Here is a 26,252-nt window from a genome sequence, read left to right on the forward strand (position 1 = left end):
TCTAAAGTTTTTGTTTCTTTTGATTACCAGGGTTTGCCCTTATCTACCTCTGAGGATTCTGATGCAGAGGACTCCATTCCCTCTGCTTCCCCTCCAGAAGATTTTTCTTTTGGTGAAAACTTGCACTCTCTTAGGGAGCATTTCCGCTGGGAAAGCCAGGATTACTCTGACTACAAAAAGAGACTTAGGGAATTCTTACTCCTCCCTCAACACAGGCCTTTAGCTATCCCTCCTGTCCTGGTCATTGTAGATGATGCCTTCTTGGAATCCAGCCTGGCCCCAGACACTCCCTCCAGCTCCCAAGAAACCTGACTGATATTACAGAGTACCTGACTCTCACAAGTTCCTCTTAAGGAATCCTACTGCGGACCCAGAGATCATTTCCCAAGGGGCTAAAGGCATTAAGGCTACTACTGCCAAAAACTCTACCCCCTCTGATAGAGATTCCAGGGCCTTAGACAGATGGGGCAAAAAGGTATACACTTCGGCTGCTTTGACCATTAGGTCTTTAAACTGCCAGTTTCATATGTTAAAGTATAAGCAGCATATTTTGGGACTACTTGAACAGAAAATGATGTTGATTCCTGACTGTGCTGAAAATAAAGAATTACAGGATTTAATGCATTCTGATGAACAAGTTGGTAAACATACTTTGCAATGTGGTTTTGACTCTTTAGAAGCATCTTGCAGGGCTGCTGTCACTGGGTCTGTACTTAGAAGGCATACTTGGCTTAAGGAGCAAAATTTGCCAGATGATAAAGCTAAATTACTGGATGCTCCCTTAAACCAAGACCACCTGTTTGGCAACAAAGCAGAAGTCATCCTTAAAAAGATGGAGGAAAAAGCTAAATCTATGCAAACTGTTAAAGATTTCCTGCAAGTACAGCCTCCCAGATTTAGTAGGCATTGGCTTTCTAAGAATTGGTCCTTTCCTGTCTCTTCCAGGCCTTCAGTCCAAACCCAGGAACAGCAGACCACCTAGGCTACAGTCTCAAGGTACTCACAGGCCTAAGCAGTGGGGGTTGCCCACTTCCGAAGCCGGAAGTAGTAAGACACCCCCCTGTGGAAAAATGTCACAATGACTTAACCTTAAACCTTCCAAGCCCTGCTCAACTGCCTGCTCCCTTAGGGGAAAAGATTGCCTTGCATGCAAAAAACTGGGAACTCATTACTCAGGACAAATGGGTTTTAAATATAGTTTTCCAAGGATACAGATTCCACTTCCACACCTTACCAACATCAAACGATTGGCCAAACCTAACCCCAAATTAGTGGGCAGAGGCTCAACAGCAGGTTCTCTCTCTCCTAATTATCAGGGCTGTAAAACCTGTCCCAGCAGAAGAAAGGGGACAAGGTTTTTACTCGAGACTTTTCCTGGTACCTAGAAAAGACAGCTCCTGGCGTCCCATCCTGGACCTCTCTATTCTAAACACCTTTTTGGTAATCCCAAAATTCAAAATGCTAACACTTCAACAGCTGCTTCCTTTGATAGGCAAAGATGCCTGGTTGGCAACCTTAGACTTAAAGGAAGCTTACCTGCACATTCCAATAAGGGAATCTTGCAGGAAATACCTACGCTTCAGAGCAGGCTCCATCAGTTCTCCTCACTTCCCTTTGGCTTATCTACTGTGCCCAGGGTATTCACAAAGTGTCTAGCGCCAGCCATTGCATTTTGCAGGCAAAGAAATATTCAAATATACCTATACCTGGACGATTGTCTAATTCAGGCAGAAAGCCAGGACATGCTACCAAAACATCTGGCATTTGTAAAGAAGCTTCTAACCTCGCTGGGGTACACCATAAACGAAAAGAAATCTCATCTAGTACCCTGCCAACAAATTGTATTCCTGGGAGCAAGCTTGAATGCAACTTCCCAGATGGCTTACCTCACTCCAGAGAAACACATTTGTTTGACGGCCTACTTCACACTACTAGCCTCAAAGACCCAACTATCTGCAAGGAAAATCCTGCAAACCCTGGGGTTCATGGCCTGTTGCATTCTACTAATTCCATATGCAAGACTTCATATGAGGAAACTACAATGGTATCAAAAAAGCCTATGGCGTCAACATTCTCAGGACCTGGAATCAGTGATTCCTATCATTCCCTGTATAAAGGCAGAATTCCTTTGGTGGGCAGAGGCCTGCTACCACAACAAGGGGCTCCCATTCACTCTACTCCCCGCCGCCCAAACCCTAACAGATGCATCAGACTATGCATGGGGGGGCTCACTTGGCAGGGCAGTGCATTTAGGGCAAATGGAACCCCAGACAGATGCATCTGCACATCAACCAAAAAGAAATGTTAGCTGTACAGAATTGCCTGACAGCCTTCAAGGACCACATTCTTCCAGGACAATTATTGGTAAAGACATACAACACCACAGTTATGTGGTACATAAACAAGCAGGAGAACCCACTCGTACCCTCTCTACAGACTAGCCATGGCTCTGTGGAACACAGCCTTGAGCTACCAAGTGCACCTACAAGCTCAAGTCCTGCCAGGCAAACTAAATTCACTGGCAGATGACCTAAGCAGAAATCTCATGGACCCACACGAGTGGAAAGTGGAAACAAAGATATTCAACCTCTTGAGAAACAGATGGGGGAATCCAGAGATAAACCTGTTTACCTCCCCTCAGAACTACCAATTGGACAAATTCTATACAAGGACTTCCCACAGTCAAGCTTGGAAAGTGGATGCCCTGTCCTTTACCTGGGATAGCCTCTCAGTATATGCCTTTCCCCTCTGCCCATCCTCTCGAAGGTTCTGCTAAAGATCAAACAGGACAAACCAAGGACAATATTGATTGTACCAGACTGGCCACGCCAGCACTGGTACCCCCTCTTGCTCAGTATGTCATTACATGTCATTGCTGGAACCATGGCACCTGCCTCAGAACCCTTCCCTGCTGTCCCAGCAGGAGGGCCAGATTCTGCACCCTCTGCTTCAAACCCTGAACCTTGCAGCCTGGCTAATTCCTTGAGCTTTTCAACAGCATCCCTCAGTAAGCAGGTGCTAAATGTCATTCTGAAGGCAAGGAGGCCTAGTACTAGAAACTCCTATGCTGAAGAGTGGAAAAGATACTGTTCTTGGAGCCAGACTCGGGGGGGATGGGCACAATGGTGATCAGCTTTACCGCATATTCTTCAGTACTTAACAGAGATGCTCCACAAGGGCCTTTCCTTCTCGTCAATCAAAATTCATGCCTCTGCCATTTCAGCACATTATAATACTGAACCCACCCCTCTTCTCTCATCCACTGCTAAAGCAATTCCTCAGTGGGGCTAAAAAATTAAGAACACCCAGGAGAGCCCCTACTCCAGCCTGGGACCTTAATTTTGTCTTGGAAAAGCTCACTCTACCTCCTTTTGAGCCAGCTGCAACTGCAGAGTTGAAATTCCTTTCTTGGAAAACAGCCTTCCTTCTAGCCATTACTTCAGCAAGAAGAGTGTCTGAATTACAGGCCGTCATGGCAGTAGAGCCAATCATCATCTTCCATGCAGACAGGGTGTCCCTCAGGACCACTCCTTCCTTTATGCCCAAGGTGGTGTCTAGTGTGGCCCTTAATCAGTCCATTCATTTGCCAAAACGAAGGAGAATGAATACTGCATTCTTTGGACGTGCGCAGACAACTTAGATTTTATTTGGACAAGACTAAGCCTCTCAGAAAATCTTAACAACTGCTGGTTGGCTTTCCTGCAGGGGCAGAGGGGAAGGCCATTTCTAAGCAAACCATTTCTAAGTGGATAGTCCATTGCATTCATTTCTGCTATAAGCACCATGGAAAACCTACCCCACAGGGGATAAGATCACATTCCACCAGGGCTGCATCTACCTCTACAGCCTTTCTCAGAGGTGTCCCTACCAGGGACATCCTAGAAGCTGCTATCTGGAGCTCTGTACATACCTTCACCAGGCATTACCCCATGCCTATTTTTTCTAAATCCAGAGCTGGTTTTGCCACTGCAGTCTTGCAGGTCTTAATAGCTGGTCCTAATGCTCTCTAACTTCCTAATCCTTCCTTAGCTTTGGGAATCAACCCAAATGTAATGACTGCAACAGTGAAACGCGAAGAACATAGTACAGTTGTGTACACTTACATAAATGTAGATGTTCGAGTGTATTTACTGTTGCAGTCCTGGTTACCCTCCCTCCAGCCCCCCGACTTCTCTTGGCCTATACCTTCTTCTTGTTTAGTGTATTTCAGCTTTCTGGTGTATTTGCTTTTATTGGAGGTGTAACCTAGCATATAACTGCTTCCAATTATAGGGGCACCTGACATCTGGGGTAAGAAAAACTGATGTAATGGCATCGGCTGCATGTTTTATACCCCTGATGACCTGACATCATGGAAGAAGAAACCGCTTCCGATGCAGGAATCCAAGAATTTGATATTCAGGCCGGCTGAGGGCTACCTGCAGGCAGATAACCCAAGTGTAATGACTGCAACAGTGAATACACTCTAACATATACATTTATGGTAAGTGTACACAACTGTACTTTCCTTAGGTTTGGGAAGTGTGTATTCTTGTCTTTTTCCTGAAAGCAATAACTTTATTAATAAATGAAGACAAAATCTTACAAGATTTGTGAAATATGCATGCATGATGCACTTCCTTTGATCTCATTAGTGGCTGCCAGTTATTCCAAAGCAAACTTTTCACTCTCAGACTTTAAACTTGTTTTAACAACTTGGTCCAATGTTTATTTTCATCTGATTCAGTTATGGGCTGTCTGATTTGACCCAACCTTGACACTGATTCTGAAGCTCTTTGATTCCATGGCTGTGACACCTTCCCTACCCATATTTCGCTTAACTGCACCTTACTACCTCAGATCTCATTTGCCACCTGAAGTATTTAGTCACATCATCAAGGACTCTGAGTTTCAATATTTTTTTTGTTTCTCTGGGAGATTTTGCCTTTTTTTTGTTTCTCTTCCCCTTACCAAGACAAAAGCTTTCTCTCCAGTCGATGGTGCAGATATTGTAAAGAGTTTTAGAACATTTGGGTCGATTTAGGTAAATTAGATACATAGTATGTGCAATGTTTTGTTCTTAGTTTTTGTTTGTTGTATTGATATTTACCTAGGTGAAGTTACAGTTATAGCTAGATAGATGGTTAGTCATAATTAGTGATTTAGAAAAAGTTTGTCTTCTGCAGTAGTAGTGGCTGACGGTCAGTGATTTAAAAATGTACCGAGCGTGAGCACATGCCCCCAGGACCCACACTCCTTGTGTATGCATTGTTTGGGCACTGCCCACCTTGACACTTGGTGTTGGGCCTGCTCCTGCTTTAGATCTCTGGCTCTGCAAACTGGAAAGGAGAAGTAAATCAGGAAGGGGACTCCCTTCCCTCTCAGACAGGGTCTACCATGTCTTCCACTTCCTCTGCTGCCTCCACGCCTGCAAGTAAAGATGAGAGGTCCAAGGACAGACATAGAAGGAAAAAGAGAAGGATGTTGAGAAAGATTTAAAAAAAAGACAAAGGAAAAAGAAAAATCTGACACCAAGCCATCTCATAAGTGCTCCCCAAATCAGACACACTCTTGATGTTCAGATACCAAGGTACCATGTTTGGAGCAGACAGATGTTCTTTGTGTTTCACTGTTACAGTCATCACACTTGGAGTTATCTGCCTGCAGGCAGCCCTCAGTCGGCCCGAATACCAGAGTCTTGGGATTTCTTTGTCGGATGCTGTCACCTCTTCCATGACTTCAGGTCGTCAGGGGTATAAAACATGCAGCCATTACATCAGTCTTTCTTGCTGTGAAGGAGCCCAAAGCAGAAGCAGTTCGCAAGTGCCGGTCGGCCGCTACGTGATATTTTCATTTTTCGAGTTTCAAACCTGAAGTCTTCTAAAGCTAAGTACCCCGGTGGGGATCCTTCTTTCTTGCTCTAACTGATGTCAGAAAAATTTAACCATTATCTTGCCTGTGGAAAGCAAATACCTCACAGAGATTTTCATTCTTACTGCATCACCTGTTTAGGCCCAGACCACTGCATCCCTCGCTGTCAGTTTTGTGCCTTGTTTAATGCCCAAACTATTCATTGTCGGGCTATATTTGTCACCTAAATTCTTTCGCTCTCGTTCTCTGTATTCCGAAACGGCTTTGATAAGTCATCAGACTACCGATTTTCCAAAAAAAATGTAGACAGAGACCGCATAGGTCCAAAACTGCCGATGACGCTTCCATTAAGCTAGTCGCCAGTCCACCGGTACTCAGTGAGGCGCCTTTGCAGCCTCTGATGCCCGCTTCTCCAGATTTGCAGGCCTCTGCTGAGACCCATTCAGAGTCTGGTATGTTGCGAGATGCTTCTTCGACTATGGAACCTGCAGATGTCTGTACCTTGGATGGGTCCGAAGCCGCTGTGCAGCCACTGGCTTCTGAGGGTGTATTCCGACCTACCGATGTTCGTATTAAACTGACAACTTCATTTTTAGCTAAAACTACAGAGTTTCTCAGGCCCAGAGTTCGCACTATGCCTATAAAACCGACCAAAGCACATGCTCCAGCTGCCATGCCACAAAAATAAATGCTTAGAATGGCTGAAGACCTTATTATTTTAATTAGGGGAAGCCAGCCTTCCCCTGCTAAAAGACGAAGAATTTAGTTTTCTTCTGATTCTACAGACCAGGAGTCCAATGACTCTGACCCTTCTGATTACCAGGACACATGCCCTTATCAACCTGTGAAGATTCAGATGCAGAGGACTCCATTCCTTCTGCCTCCTCTCCAGAGGATTTTTCTTTTGGTGAAACCTTGCATACTTTAAGAGAGCATTTCCACTGGGAATGCCAGGACTATGCTCAGTCCAAAAAGAGACTTGGAGAATTAGTTGCCTCAGCACAGGTCTCTAGCTATACCCCCTGTCCTGGATATTGTAGATGATGTCTTCATGGAATTCAGTCTTACTACAGACAATTTACCACCGGCCCCTAGAAAATCTGACTGGTACTACAGAGTACCTGATTCTCACAAATTTCTCTTTAAGAATCCTTCTGCGGATCCAGAGACAATTTCCCAGGGACCTAAAGGCATTAAGGTTACTACAGCCAAAAACCCTACCCCTTCAGACAAGGGACTCCAGAGCTCTAGATAGATGGGGTAAGAAGGTATATACCTCTGCAACTCTAGCCATCAGGGCATTGAATTGCCAGTTTCGCATGTTTATGTACCAGCAGCATATTATGGAACTAATTAAACAAACAATGGTGTTACTTCCAGATTGTGCAGAAAATAAAGATTTGCAAGAGTTAATGCATTCTGCAAACCAAGTTAGTAAACTTACTTTGCAATGTGGTTTTGATGCCCTAGAAGCATCTTGCAGGGCTGCAGTTACTGGGTCTGCACTGAGAAGGCATGCTTGGCTGAAGGAACAAATCCTGCCAGATCATGTCAAAGCAAAATTACTAGACACTCCTTTAAATGAGGACTGTTTATTTGGAACCAAAGCAGAAGTTGTTCTTAAAAAGATGGAGGAAAAAGCTAAATCTATGCAAACTGTCAAAGAATTCTTACAGGTGCAGCCACCTAGATTCAATAGGCATTGGCCTTCTAAAAACTGGTCCTTTCCAGCCCCTTCCAGGCCTTCTCAGTCCAAAGCCAGGGGAAACAGACCACCAAGACTACAGTCTCAGGGTATGCAGAGATCTAAACACTGGAGTGCTCCCACCTCAAAAACAGGGAGTGGCAAGCCACCCCCTTATGGAAAAAGTTCACAATGACTTTTCAGTTATCCTTCCCAGCCATGCCCAATTACTTGCGCCCCTAGGAAGAAAACTTGCCCTTCAGACAAAAAACTGTATGTCCATTACTCGGGACCTATGGGTTGTAAACATTGTATCCCAGGGATGCAGATTTTACTTCCATTCACTGCCAACCCCAAGTGGGTTTCCAGACCTTCCTCCAAACCAATGGGCAGATGCTCAAAAGCAAGTACTTTCCCTTCTCAATGTCAGGGCTTTTCAACCTGTTCCAGTAGAAGAAAGGGGACAGGGTTTCTACTCCAGACTGTTCCTGGTGCCCAGAAAAGAGGGCTCTTGGTGCCCTATCCTGGATCTATCAATTCTCAACACCTGTCTGGTGGTCCCAGAATTCAAAATGCTTACCCTGCAACAACTTCTCCCTGTGCTAGCCAAGGATGCCTGGTTAGTCACCCTAGACTTAAAAGAAGCTTATCTGCACATCCCCATAAGGGAGTCTTGCAGGAAATATCTACGTTTCAGGGCAGGCTATATGCACGATCAGTTCTCTGCACTTCTGTTTGGCTTATCTACTGCGCCCATAGTATTCACAAAGTGCCTGGTTCCAGCCATTGCATACTGCAGGCAGAGAAATATTAAAATGTTCCCATACCTGGATGATTGACTGATTCAGGCAGACAGGAATTTATTCTTCAGCACCTGACATTTGTAAAAAGACTCCTAACTTCTTTGGGGTACACAATCAATGAAAAGAAATCACAACTGGTGCCCAGTCAAAAAATTGTATTCCTGGGAGCAAGCTTGGACAGAACTTCCCAGATGGCATTCCTCACTTCAGAAAAGCAGGTCTATTTGACCAACTACTTCAAACAAATGGCCACCAAAACCCAGCTATCTGCAAGGAAAATATTGCAAGCCCTAGGGTTCATGGCCTCATGCATTCTGCTAATTCCATATGCAAGACAGCATATGAGGAAACGTCAATGGTACTTAAAAAGTCATTGGTGTCAACATTCTCAGGACCTGGAAACAGTGATTCCTATTATACCTTGTCTAAGGGCAGAGTTCCTTTGGTGGGCAGAAGTATGCAACCACAACAAGGGACTGCCCTTCACTCAACCCCTCACCTCCCAGACCCTGACAACAGACGCATCACACTATCCATGGGGGGGGGGGGGGGGGCTCACATGGCAGGCAAATGCATTCAAGGCAAGTGGAGTCAAGGACAAATTCTCCTGCATATCAATCAAAAAGAGATGCTAGCTGTACAGAATGCTCTGACAGCCTTCAAATACCTAATCTTTCCAGAACAGCTGCTGATAAAGACATACAACACCACAGTTATGTGGTGCATAAACAAGCGGGGGGGGGACCCATTCCTACCCACTCTGTAGGTTAGCCACGACCCTGTGGAACACAGCCTTCAGCAACAAAGTACACTTACAAGCTCAGTTCCTGCCAGGCAAACAAAATTCACTAGCAGACGACTTAAGCAGACAACTACTGGACCCACACGAGTGGAAATTGGAGCCCAACTCTTTCAAACTTCTAATCCAGAGGTGGGGGACACTGGAGGTGGACCTCTTTGCCTCCCCCGAGAACCACCAGTTGAGCAAATTCTGCACCAGGAACCCTCACAGCAGGGCCTAGAAGGTGTATGCCCTATCCTTCACATGGGAAAACCTCTCAATTTATGCCTTTCCCCCTCTGCCCCTACCTCTCAAAAGTGCAACTCAAGATTAAGTAGCAAAAACACACGTTCAGTTCCAACGCAGAGGCAAAAGACAATGATGAAATCCAGAGTATTAGAACACGATGATGTTTATTAAATAGGACACAGGGATAAGCGCTTTCGCGTAACAATACGCTTCTTCAGATCACTACATAAAGAGTAACAACCATATTTATACATATCTAATTATCTTAAATGGTTCAATTAATTCAAACCCTCCAATGAACAACTCAAAGGAGATTATTCACAGGAGGTTAACCCTCTATGAACTGAATCACAGTATTGAAAACACTTCAAACACTTGAGTAAAATTATCTAAAGCAGTTATATATATATGCGTATATATATGTTCAAATAAAGTAAAATATATATAAAAAATATATATATATATATATATAATATATACATATAAAATAAGTATAGATAATAACACAATATTTTAAAAATATCAACATATATAAATACATAAAAAACTTCATATTAATTTGCCTAAACAACAAATACCAATAGACGTAACCGTCCAAAAGTGTTAAAACTGATATACAATATGTACATATTATATTTAATATTTAATATAGGCTAACCTATCTTAATTAGCACTAAATAAAAATGGAAATAAAGATAAGAATAAAGTAAAAATAAAAATAAACCTAATAATGATAAAAATATATATATATGAAACATATGTAACTGAATGTAGCATAAAAATGAGCCATGATTCATGATATGAAAATAAATAAATAAATATCAAATGCATAATACAAATATCCAATTATCTACGAGCCTTGAGTAGCTTTCGGGCGAGGATTATCAACAGCAAAGAAGGCGAGCAAGATAAAAGAACATTTGTTTTTTAATCTCTCGGACTTACCACTTAATGTGAATGATGCCAAGGTTTTAGATAAAGGATTATCTTTCATTCCCTCTCAAGGTAGTTCTTTACATAATATCTTAACTGACTTACGGCTGTTCGCTAGGAACGTAGCCATTAAGCTGATGTTTTTTAAAGATATGCATGCTGAGAATGCCAGTAACTGTTTACCGGACCATCAAGTGTTTAAAAAGAGGAGTACTTTCTCCCCTATACTGCCGAGTCATGTGGAAAGCTTTGTTAAACTCTGTGAGAGAGACTTATATGAATATTTCTTGAAGGGCAATAGAAAATGTTCATATTTTAATATGTCCAAAGATGAAAATGTTTCCCTCAGGGAACTTATACGCAATGAATCTTTGACTATTAGACCGGCAGATAAGGGAGGGGGTATAGTTCTATTGAACACGAAAGATTATGACTCGTATATGAGAAATATGCTCAATGACTGTCTCACTTATGAACATGTTGATGAAGAAGTTTTAAATAAGATAGTTAGTAATATTAATGACACATTATATGACCTATTAATGGGTCGCCAGATTGATAAGGATCTTTATGACTTCTTCTATACTCCTTTTCCACATCTTCCAGTGATAAAGGGCTTGCCCAAGATGCATAAAGGGCTTCACCCGCCCCCCCTGAGACCTATTGTCTCAGGTGATGGATGGAGCACAGAAAATATTTCAATTTTTCTTGAAAAAACGTTGAAGCCACTAGTTAATAATATCCCAACCATCTTGAAGGACACTTATCAGCTTTTGGATATACTAGATACTCTAGGGGTGGTATTTAATAAAGATAGACACCTTTTGGTGACCATGGACGTCAGGAACTTGTTTACATCTATCCCCAACGATGAAGGGATTGAAGCTATAAGAATGATACTTCAAGCTTTTCCCTTGATAGATCGTAATACAGAAATATTAGTATGTCAGCTGTTAGAGCTGGTTTTAGATAATAATGTCTTTTGTTTTAAGCAGCGTATGTTTCTACAGGTAGCAGGGGTTGCCATGGGCACCCCCTGCGCCAACACATACGCTAACTTAGTGGTACACCATTGGGAAAGGGAATTTTTATTTACCCACCCCTCTTTCAAGAAATGTGTAGTCTACCAACGTTTTGTAGACGATATTTTTATGGTTTGGGATGGTAGTGAACATGATCTCTGTATATTTGTAGAGTATCTAGAAACCACCACAAGTTATTTAAGATTTACTGTTGAAACTTCGTATGACAGTATTAACTTTTTGGATATCAGCCTTAGTATAAAGGGTGGTAGACTATCATCCACCCTCTATCGGAAGGCATGTTGGAAAAATACTATTCTAAAGTTTGACAGCATGCATCCTCGGCATGTTTTTAAGGGGATAGTAAAATGCCAATTTCATAGGCTTAAAAGGCTTTGTAGAGACCCTATAGACCTTAAGCTCCAAGTAAAAGAGATGGAGTCAATTTTTGTGGAAAGAGGTTATGATACTAAGCTAATTAATCAGGTTAAGTTGGAAGTAATGGGGGAGATATACCATGCTGACCATTATGTGCTTCCTGGCACCATGGCTATTAAAAAACCAGCTCCCACAGTCACAATGACTCACGATAGAATTATGTTTATCACTACTTATACGAATGACAGTGCAACAATTAGGAAAATTATCTCTAAACACTGGGGAGTTTTAACATTGGATGATAGAACATCAGACATAGTGGGCTTTAGTCCTGGTTTTATGTATAGGAATAATAAAAATCTGAAAAGGATCCTATGCATAGATCATGATATAGAAAAGATCAACTCCTCATCGACAAAGGGTATGTTAGGTGAAAGAGGAACATATCCTTGCAGAAACTGTAATTACTGTGGATATATATCTAGAGAACAAGATTTTATACACCCAGTGCTAGATTTCTCTTTTAGCCCTAGGTTCTATGCTGACTGTAACACCTCGGGGCTTGTTTATCTAGCTAAATGCCATACATGTTCAGCATTCTATGTAGGCATGACCAAAAGGAGTTTTAAACAACGTATTTATGACCATGTCTACGACATAAGGAAAAAGAATATGCTGAACGCTCTGGCTAAGCATGTTTCTAGTTATAATGACCATGGCTTTGAGTTCAGAGTACTCCAGATTGTACCACCTAGGCAGAGGAAAGGTGATTATCTGAGTTATTTGGAACAAAAAGAACTGGAGTGGATATTTAGACTAAGAGCTCACTATCCACCGGGCCTGAATACGTATGTTTCACTACGTTCCATACTCAAGGCTCGTAGATAATTGGATATTTGTATTATGCATTTGGTATTTATTTATTTATTTTCATATCATGAATCATGGCTCATTTTTATGCTACATTCAGTTACATATGTTTCATATACATATATTTTTATCATTATTAGGTTTATTTTTATTTTTATTTTTACTTTATTCTTATCTTTATTTCCATTTTTATTTAGTGCTAATTAAGATAGGTTAGCCTATATTAAATATTAAATATAATATGTACATATTGTATATCAGTTTTAACACTTTTGGACGGTTACGTCTATTGGTATTTGTTGTTTAGGCAAATTAATATGAAGTTTTTTATGTATTTATATATGTTGATATTTTTAAAATATTGTGTTATTATCTATACTTATTTTATATGTATATATTATATATATATATATATATATATTTTTTATATATATTTTACTTTATTTGAACATATATATACGCATATATATATAACTGCTTTAGATAATTTTACTCAAGTGTTTGAAGTGTTTTCAATACTGTGATTCAGTTCATAGAGGGTTAACCTCCTGTGAATAATCTCCTTTGAGTTGTTCATTGGAGGGTTTGAATTAATTGAACCATTTAAGATAATTAGATATGTATAAATATGGTTGTTACTCTTTATGTAGTGATCTGAAGAAGCGTATTGTTACGCGAAAGCGCTTATCCCTGTGTCCTATTTAATAAACATCATCGTGTTCTAATACTCTGGATTTCATCATTGTCTTTTGCCTCTGCGTTGGAACTGAACGTGTGTTTTTGCTACTTGCTTCCTGGTTTGTAACGGACAGTTCCTAGTTGGATTGGTGATCTTTGTTTTGAGGTTTCAACTCAAGATTAACCAGGACAAGCCAGGGGCAGTTCTTATTGCCCCAGACTGGCCACGCCAGCACTGGTACCCACTCGTACACAGTCTGACAACAGTACCACCCTGGCACCTACATCAGACAACTTCCCTGCTGTCTCAGCAGGAGGGACAGATTTTGCATACACAGTTGCAAACCCCAAACTTTGCAGCCTGGCTTATACCCTGAATACACCACCAGCAAACCTCAGCAAACAGGTGCTGGACGTCATTATTGAGGCCAGAAGGCCTGGTACTAGGAAATCCTATGCTGAAAAGTGGAAAAGATATTGTTCTTGGAATCGGTCTCAAGGAAAGGACACAGCAGTGCCCTGCTTACCTCAAATCCTGGATTACCTAGCAGAGCTGCTCCACAGAGGCCTGCCCTTCTCCTCCATTAATTTTCATGCCTCTGCCAGCTCAGCTCATTATAATACTGAGCCATCTCTCTTTTCTCACACTCTCATCAAACAGTTCCTGAGAGGGGCTAACAATTTAAGACCCCCTAGAAGAGCTCCCACCCCTGCCTGGGACCTTAACTTTGTACTGGAAAAGCTCATGCTTCCCCCTTTTGAACCTGCTGCTTCAGCAGAGTTAAAGTTCCTCTCTTGGAAAACAGCCTTGCTTCTAGCCATAACTTCAGCAAGAAGAGTGTACGAGTTACAGGCACTAATGGCTGTGGAACCCTTCATTATTTTTAATGCTGACAGGGTTTCCCTCAGGATTTAACCCATCCTTTATGCCTAAGGTGGTGTCCAGTCATCCATTTGCCGACCTTCTTCCCTAATCCTCCGAATAAAGGGGAAAGGGTCCTGCACTCCTTGGACGTGCACAGACCGCTCAGGTTCTACCTTGACAGGACTAAACCTTTCAGAAAATCTGACCAGCTGCTAGTCAGCTTTGCTTCAGGGGCAGAGGGCAAGGCCATTTCAAAGCAAACCATTTCCAAGTGGCTAGCACATTGCATCCACTTCTGCTAGAAGCACCATGGAAAACCTACCCCCGCAGGGCATCAGAACATATTCCACTAGGGCTACTTCCACCTCTACAGCATTTCTCAGGGGAGTCCCTACCAGGGATGTTCTAGAAGCTACAACCTGGAGTTCTGTACACACCTTCACCAAGCATTGCCACTTTTTTCTGAGTCCAGAGCTGGATTTGCTACAGCAGTCGTACAAGGCCTGCTAGCCAGCCCTAACACTTGACTGCCTCCACCTTTCCTCAGCTTTAGGAATCAACCCAAGTGTGATGACTGCAACAGTGAAACACGAAGAACATAGTACAGTTGTATACACTTACCATAAATATAGATGTTCGAGTGTATTTACTGTTGCAGTCCTGGTTTCCCTCCCTCCAGCCCTCTGGTTGCTCTATCCTTTCTACCTATCCTCTTTGTGGCCATTTTCAATGGCAGTGGTATTTATTTTTTACTGGTGGTGTTCCACACCATATAATATCTTCCTATTTTGGGGGCTCCTAGCATTTGGAGCAAGAAAAACTGATGTAATGGTGTTGGCTGCATGTTTTATACCCCTGACGACCTGACGTCATGGAAGAGGTGACAGCATCCGATGCAGAAATCCCAAGACTCTGGTATTCGGGCCGACTGAGGGCTACCTGCAGGCAGATAACCCGAAGTGTGATGACTGCAACAGAGAATACACTCGAAGATTTACATTTATGGTAAGTGTACACAACTGTACTTTCCTCATTTCCCTCCATCTCCTCGTTCTTGGTTCTATCTGGACCTGGTGAGTCCAAGGCTACATTCACTGATCCTTCAAGAAAGATGGTACTGAAGACCACCTTCGGTGGCATCGTAGTCTCTGTCAAAAGGAAGCCTGACCGAACAAGATGTCGACAGCATAATGATGAAGTTCCTCAGAACACATATGCAGCTCGAGGTTCTCTTAGTACTGTCTTCTGGGAATGGGCAGAGTACTGGGACATCTAACCATCTTCCACAGTCTTATCTGGTTCCAGTCTACCCCTGTGAACTGGTTATATCAGATCCAGTCTGTCCCAGAGCACCTTTGCCTGAGCCAAAAGTACAAGTAGCTTAGACTCAGACTGGTTCCCTTCCTCTTTTGGCCACCAACATGTTCGGATTTGGAAGAGTCTCTTAGCCGAAGCTTTGGCTCCAGAGGGTGGGTCAACACCAAAGTTGCTGGAGTCATCTCTTCTCCTTGGTGCCTCAGCTCTTGATAGCTCAGCACTGAGGTTGGCCTTGGGGTCGAGGCCACTTTGTTCTGAGGTCTCCTATCTTGTCTGCTGACAGGAGGGCTTCAAGCCTCCGGTGGAGTTGATGGTGTCCTTAACATTCAAGGCTTTTGAGCAGGTCCTTTCCATGCCCAGGGAAACGGTGCAGCTAGCAAATTAAGTTCCATCGGAACCCCTAGAATCAACTTTTACTTGCCATCCTCTTGTCAGACAGGGACAGTCAGTTCCACAGGTATCCCATGCTACCTGCTGCATAAGCTCCCAGTCTGATTTAGAACCTTAAGAACTCCCAGCTTTCTCCCGTCCAGTCTATTTCAAATGTAGCCATGCAACTGCTTTCTAATGTGGCTGATGGCAGTGCAAGAGCAGCAGGCATTGGCATTAGCAGTCATTGGAATGCCTGGATGTGTTTGTGATTTTGTAGAAAGCTTTAAGATGTGTTTTGTTAATGCCATCTTTGATAGGTCCACCTTATTTGGACCTAAAGTGAAAGAAACGCTGACTGAGAGTTAACAGGATAGCAAGAATCTGCAGTGTGATTCTGCATCTCCAATCCCCTGAGATCCTATTCTAGGGATCAGCGGGCTGGGAAGATGATGTGGTTCAGAAAATTAGAGCTCTTACCAAGACCCAGTCTTGACGATGGACCTAGTGGCAGAGGAGGAGGTAACCATAATAGACATTGCCCTACAGGCAAAGGCTGACCACATAACCATGGCTTTTGCTTTCCCCCAATTGAAAAGCCCTTTTAGTGCCCCTGAAAAGTTGTCTGGCTGCAAAACTCTAGAGGCAGTCGTGGAGTGCTTGCTTTTGCACTCACAAGCCTGGTGAAATGTAACTACAGATTCTTGGATGCTAAACGTAATTTCCTGAGACTACTCCTTACTGTTTTCCCTTTCTCGTGATAAGAAGAAAGTTCCCGCTGTCCCACCCAGTCAGTGGGAATGCATAGTTGCAAGTATTTCCAAGCTGCTAGAAAAAATGAGTCATCCAACTGGTCCTCAAAGACCAGTTAGAATTCAGAGTTTACTCAAGATTCTTTTTGGTCCCCAAGAAAACAAGGGACCTCAGACCCATTTTGGATCTGAGCCATTTAAATCAGTATGTCAAATGGCAAAATTCCGAACTGTAACATTTCAGTCCTTTTTGCCTCTGCTGAGGAAGGACTATTGGATGTGCTGTATAGATCTCAAGGACGCTTACCATACCTCTCAACTGTCCAGATTTTCACAGAATGCCCAGAATTTTGCCTCACAGTTTTGGTCTGATGTTCATCGTGCATACAGCTGCAGTCATAACAGATGGGTTCTCCTGCCATCAGGCGGGTCCTCGGTCGGCCGAATTCCAAAGTCTGGGTCCGGCGTCGGTTGTCGTCGCTTCTTCCCTGACGTCAGTGTGACAGGGGTATAAAAGAACCAGCCGACGCCATTTTCTTCAGTCTTTCTTGCCGCGCGGTGCCCGAAGCAGAAGCAGTTCGCAAGTGCCGGTCGGCCAGCTCCTGAAATTATGAAAATTTTGCAACCAAAGTCTTCTTGAAAGCTAAGTACCCCGTTGGGGAAACTTTTCTTGCCTCAGACCGTTGTCAGACAAAGTTAATAATTGTATTTCATGTGGGAAGCAAGTACCGCATAAGGATTTCCATTCCCTCTGTATTCCTTGTTTAGGCCCAGACCACAACGTCTCGGTCTGTCGCTTTTGTGCTACATTCGTCGGGCGGAGTTCGCCCAGCATTATTTTGGCAAAAAATTTAACTATATTATGTCGTCGGATACTCCGACTCCAGTTTTGTCTAAAAAGCGCAAAGATAAGGACAGACACACGAGGTCCGCGGCCTCTACCAACACCACGCCAAAGCCGACTACACGTGGTCCGGTTCTCAGCAAGGCGCCTACGCAGCCCCTGACTACCGACGACACTTCTTTGGTGGTGTCTCCTGTGCCCGAGGTCGCAGGCTCCTCGGCCCACACCCCGACTACAGATACCGAAGCCACTCTTGGCGGTGAATCTCAAAATGTGGACAGGTCTACCTCCTCTCAAGGTGTCTTCAGACCTTCCTCTTTTTTCCATCAAGGCTTTCACTAAGTCTAAAGCAGCCATGCATTCTAAGAGACAAGCTACACAGGGCCCATCTCCAGGCCCCATGCCTAAAAAACAGATGCTTAAAATGGCTGAGGATTTAATTACTCTTATCAGGGGTCTCAACCCCCGGACAAAAGGCCCAGAGTGGAGGAAGAATCCCCCTCCTCTGATCAGGGCTCCATTATATCAGAGCACTCTGATGAACAGGAACATTCTTACTCCCCTTTTGAAGACTCTGATGCAGAGGAGTCCATTCCCTCTGTATCCCCCCCAGAGGATTACTCATTTGGGGAAACTTTGCATACCTTAAGGGAACACTTCCACTGGGAAGGCCAAGATTATTCAGATTCCAAGAAAAGGCTTAGGGAATTTCTCTTGCTACCTCAGCACAAGCCTCTGGCTATACCTCCTGTCTTGGACATACTAGATGATGTGTACTCGAAGGCCTGCCTTAACCCGGACTCTCTACCACCAGCACCAGTCACGCCTGAGAGGTACTACAGGGTTCCTGACTCGCACCAATTTCTATACAAAAGCCATGCTGCTGACCCAGAAACTATCTCACAGGGCCCCAAGGGAATTAAGGCCTCCACTGCTAAAAATCCATTACCTTCCGAGAGAGATTCCAGATCCTTAGAAAGGTGGGGAAGAAAGGTATATACCTCGGCCACCTTAACCATGAGGGCATTAAACTGTCAGTTCCATATGCTAAAGTACCAACAGTTGTTGTTATCACAATTGAGAAGTAAAATGTCACAACCTGAACAACCAGACTTGAAGGAGTTGCAGGATTTGATGCATAGTGCAGAACAAGTGGGTAAACATACCTTACAATGGGGTTTTGATGCTCTAGAGGCCTCATGTAGAGCTGCTGTTACAGGATCAGTCATACGTAGACATGCCTGGCTCAAGGAACAAACCTTACCAGATCATGTCAAAGCTAAATTACTAGATGCCCCTCTACAAAAGGATGTATTATTTGGTGCTAATGCTGAGGAGGTATTAAGGAAAATGGAGGAAAAGGCTAAATCAATGCAAACAGTGAAAGATTTTCTACAGGTACAACCCCCACGTTTCAGTAGAAATTGGCCTTCCAAAAATTGGTCCTTTCCAGCCACGGACAGACCCCAAAGAGGTAGATACAGGCTCGAGGGCAGAGGGCAATCCCAAGGATCGTTTAGAGGCAGACAATGGCAAGCTCCTATACAAAGTGGTGGTGAGGATAACTCGCAACCATTCAGAAAGCAAGCCCAATGACTTTCCCCTTTGCATGCCAAGCAAGACTCAAATGGCAGCACCCTTAGGCGGAAAACTGGCATTATTTTCAAAAATTGGCATATTGTCACAAAAGACAAATGGATCCTGGACATTATAAACAGAGGCTACAGATTCCATTTTCACACCCTTCCAAAAATGAGAGGCATGCCAAACCTGCCACACAATCAAAGGGCAGAGGCACAAAGACAAATTTCAGATCTCATAGACATGAAAGCTATTCAAGAGGTACCTACGCACGAACAAGGTCAAGGTTTTTATTCCAGACTATTCCTGGTACCAAGGAAGGGAAAAGATTGGAGACCTATTTTGGACCTATCCATCCTAAACACATTTCTACTCGTACCAAAATTCAAGATGCTCACTCTACAGCAGCTTCTTCCCATGCTGGGCAAGGAGTCTTGGCTGGTAACATTGGACCTCAAGGAGGCATACCTGCATGGTCCCAATCAGACAAAATTGCAGAAGATGCCTCAGATTTCTTGCAGGTTCAACCCATTATCAATTCTCTGCATTGCCCTTTGGCTTATCTACTGCGCCCAGAGTATTCACGAAATGCCTGGCATCAGTAATTGCCTACTGCAGACTTCAAGGGATACAAATATACCCCTATTTGGACGACTGCCTGATCCAAGCGGACAGCAAGCACATTCTTCTGAAACATCTGGCTTATGTAATAATGTTGTTGAATTCTCTGGGATACACAGTCAACAAAAAGAAATCAAGCCTAATACCCCCTCGGAAAATAATTTTCCTGGGTGCCAACTTGGACACAAACACCCAGATGGCCTACCTCACGCCAGAGAAGCAGGGGCAACTAACTCAATACTTCAGAACACTAGCAAATTGCACCAGGCTGACTGCAAGGAAAATCCTGCAGGCTCTGGGATTCATGGCATCTTGCATCTTACTAATCCCATGTGCAAAGCTGCATATGAGGAAACTTCAATGGTACCTGAAAAACCTATGGTCTCAACACAGCCACAGTTTGGAAACAATAATACCACTAATTCCATGTCTTCAAAAGGAATTTCTGTGGTGGGCTCAAGCATGCCAAACAAACACAGGTCTCCCATTCAGCAAGCCTCAAGCAAATCAAGTCATCACAACAGACGCCTCGGACAACGCCTGGGGGGTGCACATGACAGATCGGTGCATTCAGGGCAAATGGTCCCAAAAAGAAAAGCACCTTCACATCAATCAAAAGGAAATGCTAGCAGTAATAAATGCTATTATAGCTTTCAAAGACCTTCTGCAACCAGGTCAACTATTGATAAGGACGGACAACACCACAGTAATGTGGTACATAAACAAACAGGGAGGAACCCATTCATACCCCCTATGCAGACTGGCCATGTCACTTTGGAACATGGCTCTGGACTTACAAATCGAACTACAAGCACAGTACTTGCCAGGCAAGGAAAACACGCTGGCAGACAACCTAAGCAGAAATATGACAGATCCACACAAATGGAAGTTGCATCCTCAAGTTTTTAGAGATAATTCAAGCATGGGGAAGGCCAGACATAGATCTCTTTGCCTCCCACAAAAATCATCAATTGACAAAATTCTGCTCAAGGATTTTTCATCCAAAGGCCTGGAGAGTGGACGCTCTCTTTCAGTTGGACATCAATGACCGTTTATGCCTTCCCACCTCTTCCTCTGCTGCCCAAAGTTCTATTAAAAACCAGAGCAGACAGACCAAAGATGATTCTCATTGCTCCAGACTGGCCAAGACAACACTGGTACCCACTCCTGAGGAGCCTGACGCATTCCCCACCATGGACCCTGCCTCTAATGCCTCTTCTTCTGACTCAGCACAGCTTCAAAACTCTTCACAGTCAGGTAAAAACACTCAATCTAGCTGCATGGAAGATTCCTTAGCATCACAACAGACCCTACTCTCCAAGGAGGTGCAGGATGTCATTTTGGAGGCCAGAAGGCCGTCTACTAGTAAAGCTTACTCCGCAGAATGGAAACGGTTTTGTGTCTGGAATGAGAAAAAGGGCCAGGATCCTGGAAAACTGAATTTACCTCAAATATTACAGTATCTAGCTGAGCTGCTAAGCAGTGGACTTTCATTCTCCTCCATCAAAATCCATGCCTCAGCCATTTCTGCAGAATACAACACTGATCCACCCTTATTCTCTCACCCCCTCTTAAGACAGTTCCTCAGAGGGGCTAAGAATCTAAACCCCCCAAGGAAACAACCAATACCTGCTTGGGATCTCAGTTTCATTCTAGAAAAGCTGACCTTGCCTCCTTTTGAGCCAGCTTCCTCATCAGATTTGCAATATTTGTCCTGGAAAACAGCTTTCCTTCTGGCTATTACCTCAGCTCGTAGGGTATCGGAACTACAAGCTCTCATGGCTGTGCAGCCTTTTATCATCTTCCATCAGGACAGAGTTTCCTTACGAACCAACCCGTCCTTTATGCCAAAAGTGGTATCCAGGGTAGCTTTGAATCAGGCTATACACTTACCTACCTTTTATCCTAATCCTCAAAACAAAGGGGAGAGATTACTACATTCCTTGGACATCCACAGACAACTGCGTTATTATTTGGACAGAACAAAGCCTTTCAGGAAATCAGAACAGCTCTTTGTGTCCTATGCTATAGGAGCTCAAGGAAAGCCAATTTCCAAACAGACAAACTCAAAATGGATAGCCCACTGCATACGTTTTTGCTATTCTTTTCATGGCAAAACTGTACCTACAGGCATCAGATCTCACTCCACAAGGGCCACGGCTACCTCTGCAGCTTTTCTCAGAGGAGTTCCTACCAAAGATATTTTGGAAGCAGCCACTTGGAGTTCTGTGCATACCTTCTCCAAGCACTACCACCTTCCATTATACTCCAGATCTGGAGCGGGCTTTGCTACTGCAGTCTTGCAGGGCATTCTGGCTCCTCCTAGTTCCACCTAGTGCCTACCACCCCTTTCTTAGCTTTGGGATTCTACCCATCTGTTATGACTGCAGCTGTATGCACGATGAACATAGTACAGTTTTGTACTTACCATAAATGTAGATGTTCGAGTGCTAATACAGCTGCAGTCCAGGTTTCCCTCCCTCCTTCCCCTCTTGGGACAGGCCTATTGGCTAACACCTCCTCATGCAACCTGATTGGGGTATTCATTCTTGTTGTATTTGCTTGCACTACTGTATTTTGATTATATGACATTGCTTTATTACACAAATTTATGTATTGCCTTCCTTCTGGGGGCACCTGACATCTGGGGCAAGAAAAAACGAAGAAAATGGCGTCGGCTGGTTCTTTTATACCCCTGTCGCACTGACGTCAGGGAAGAAGCGACGACAACCGACGCCGGACCTAGACTTTGGAATTCGACCGACCGAGGACCCGCCTGACGGCAGGAGAACCCATCTGTTATGACTGCAGCTGTATTAGCACTCGAACATCTACATTTATGGTAGGTACAAAACTGTACTTTCCTCATAAAATTTGTGGTTTTCTGGCAAATCACTGAGGATTGAAGTCCCCTAATTAATGACAAACATTTGAGTTTCAGGCTTCATATCATTTAGAAAATTCATGCCAACACATATCAATTGTTCCAACATCTTTCTAAGTTTATAAGAGCAATATTTAATATTTGTCCATATTTTTGGGCCTTTTTCCCACCTTAATTCTTGCTCGTACAGATTTCCCGCACTAAGAGGTTGACCGGTCTGAAGCTTACTACCGTGCAAAGATAGAGAAGCATTCAAGGAAATGTTTCCATTTCCAGACAGGAGCCAATCATCATTAATTCAGAGTCCATTCTGTCTCACTAAAGCGCCCAGTGTGTTCACCAAGATGATGGTAGCTGTTGCAGAGTCTCTTTGCCTGTTAGAGATCCATGTTTTTCCATACCTCGATGATTGGCTCCTGATTCCTAAGTCCAGCAACTTGTTGCACCATCAGGAAATTTTCCTCCCGCTGATGCAAGGCGTAGGGATCACTGTTACTCTAACTAAAAGTAATCTTACCCATTCTCAAAAGATAGAATTTATCTGATGCCCCCTGGACACAAGCTTGCAGACCACCTGACTTCCCAACTCGAGTGCTGTACCTACACCTTATTGCCATTCATGTTCTTCATCAATCCTACCTACCAACAAGACTATGTCTTTGCCTACTAGGTCTAATTATACATGAGAACACTTCACTGGACTCTAGTGGTGCATTAGTCCCAAACATATCATCCTCTTCATGCCAAAATTTGGCTCACTCAAATTTTTAGGCAACATTTATCCTGCTGGATAATTTGCCCGTCCAGTGGTAGAAGAGTGTCCATTCCTTATGGATCCCCCTGTGGTGGTAATGACTACAGATGCATCCCTTCAAGGGTGGAGGGAGTGCATTTTGAAGGGAAGATGGTCCAGTGCACTTGGACGCATACAGAGGTCAGCCTTCAAATCAGTCTTCTGAAGATGAGGACAGTCCATCTAGTGTTGCAGGCCTTTCAGGGTGTCCTCCCCAGGGATGTGATATCAGTACAGACAGTATGTAGGTGGTCAACATAAGGGGAAGACCTCGCTCTTATCTCTTGCTTTGAGAAGCAACAAGAGTCTGGCAATGGGTGCTGTCTTCTCAATGCTTTCTGATAGCAACACACATCCTGGAGGCATCCAGTGTACTGACGGACAAATTGAGCAGATCTTTTTTAGATGCCTCATGAGTGGTCCCTCAGTCCAACAGTCAACTTTGATTTTCAGTCACTGGGGCCAGTCTTGCTGTGACCTCTTTGCCTCCCACGTAAACAACAAATGCAGCAGTTGGTTTGCCCCGATCCCCCACATAGACAGTCACTGAGTGATGCTGTAGTCCAAAATTGGCCCCCAGGTCTCCTCCATGCCTTTCCCTCATTGCCTTTAATAAACAGTTTCATAGAGAAAGCAATAATATGCAGGTTTATATTGAATGTTCGAACATTAAAAATTCAGAATCTCATATGGTCGACACCATATGATCGGATTTTTGAATGTTCGAACATTGTAACTGAGATCTCTGTACAGCATGGAACGGGAAGATTTCCCTTTTCTGCACTGTAGTGCGATCTCGGAGTTGGTATATTTAAAGAACGGTGTGTGTGTGGGGGGGGGGGCGCAGAGGGGCTTGCCCCCCCTGCTTAGAGCCTTTAGGTGGGTGTTTTGTGTAGTTTTTTTTTTTTATTACGTATTCAAACTTTTGCAAATTCAATCATATGGTGTTGACCATATGGTAGTCGAACTTTCAAACGTTCGAGTATCTAATACAGACCCGAATATGCAAGGTCAAGGTGATCCTCATTGCCACATAGTTTTCCTTCCTGTAGCCTCTACTAGTACATCCCCCATGGATGCTAGATAATTATCCAGATCTAATAACACCTGTACGTACTGCCTCCTTTGGACCAGAAAACCATGACGGTGATGTTTGGTTCCTCCATTTCTAACCTTAGCCAGAGATGCCAGGCTTCCTTCAGTTTTGAATATATCGGCATCCAGAAATGAACCATTATAAAAATATACCATAGCAAATAGAAGCGATTATCCATTTGGACTATGTCCAGGGACTGTCATCACTTTTCTTCCCCCATTCCTTCCATTTTAGAATTCCTTTTGGAACTTTTTCACAACAGTTCCAGTTATTCAACTATCAAAGTGCAAATGGCAGCTATCTCTACTTTTCATACAAGTCAGAATGATAACTCTAGCCTTGTTGAGAATATTTAAGGCCTTCAAAAGGAACCTTTCTCCAGTGGCCTCCTGTCAGAGAGCTGATAACTCCCTGGGAAATTACCATTATGTTAGTAGCATTGACTCAGCCTTGCTTTGAGCTGGCAGCATCAGTTGATTTGAACTTCCTGTCTTGGAAAACAAATTTTTCTGGTGGCAGTTACTTCAGCCAAATGGATTTCAGAGATGTAAGCATTTTCCTGCAGTCTTCCCTATTTGGTCTTCCTCAAAGACAGGGCTTCTTTAAGTACTAATGTATATTTCATTCCTAAGGTGGCATCTGAAACTAATCTGTATCGGTTGTTAAACCTACCAGTCTTTTTTCCAAGATTTTCAAAGAAGGGAGAATAAACACTTCATATGCTAGATGCTCATTGCCATCTTAGTTTCTCTCTTCATAGGCCAAACCATTCAGGAAGTCATAACAAATTGTTTGTGGCAAAGCAGCGGCCACTGTTACTGTGTCTAGATGGTTATCCAAATGCATTTCCTTTCTATATAATAAAAAGGACATGTCTGTACAATGTAAATCTAAGGCTTATTTTGCAAAGGCAGTGGCCATGCTAGCAGCCTTTGCCAGCAGACTACCTATTGGTATATGTGCAGCAGCTACTTAGTCTACAGTTCATATATGTGTATCTCATTATAAACCTGATGAACAGTCTAGGTCATTCATGCTCATAGTTTGGTTCCACCATCCTCAAGATTGTCCTCCTGTGATACCACCTGATTCTGTATACTCGAGACTGTGTCACATAATTGAATCAGACGAAAACAGATAACGCTGGATGTAAAAGTTACATACTTAGTGTAACAATAGATCATGTTGAAAACCTTTGCAGCCAAGGAGTCACCAATAAGTTCCTGAGGTGACCGGACAATTATTGGTGACTCCTTGGCTGCAAAGGTTTTCAGTATTTTTCCAGAGGGTATTCAGTAGATCATGTTGTCCGATTTTTTTTTTTTTTTTTTCTGGTTCAGCCTCCCTCCCACCTGCCCCCTTCCAAATTGTCATAAATAGGGTTCTAATGACCAGGTCATCTCTGGCATACTGTGTTTGTGAGCAGCTCTGTTTCCCATGACTCTGCCATTTTTCTGTTCTGCATTCTGGCATAACTTTTGAATAGGGTTTATATGATTGACATATACTTGTATTGTTGTGGATATGGATATAATATCTAAAGGGAATCTGACTCAATCTGAGGTACTGAGGTGGAGTTCAGGGAATTTTCGGTAGGGAGGAGTCAGAGCCCTGGAACAGAAGAGCTGCAGAGTCGGTGCCAAGGTTGGATACGGTCCAGAATTAGACAACGTGGATTCTTTTGCTATGGTCAGTACATAACTTTCACGTACAGCCCAGTGCTAGGGATTGCATGTTTAATTGTCAATCCGATGTCCTTCTGTCTGTTCCTCAACTAATGGATCTCTGCTCCGACCTTGCATGCAACCACTGCTATTGCCACTTCCACTTCCAAAGTTTAGATCTGGTGTTCAGGCTCCTTCCCTACCCATAATCCTTGTGA

The 26,252-nt window shown here is 43.4% G+C and overlaps 1 protein-coding gene across 1 annotated transcript in view; it reads left to right on the forward strand.

Annotated features, from left to right (window-relative positions):
- LOC122795777 (1-acyl-sn-glycerol-3-phosphate acyltransferase epsilon-like) overlaps positions 1-26,252 on the forward strand; it is an 800,499-nt gene that overhangs the window by 245,374 nt on the left and 528,873 nt on the right. The gene's annotated exons all lie outside the window — the stretch shown is intronic.

This window comes from Protopterus annectens, chromosome 2.part2 (genome assembly GCF_019279795.1).
Source record: "Protopterus annectens isolate FY-2018-M chromosome 2.part2, PAN1.0, whole genome shotgun sequence".
Taxonomy (NCBI): domain Eukaryota; kingdom Metazoa; phylum Chordata; order Ceratodontiformes; family Protopteridae; genus Protopterus; species Protopterus annectens.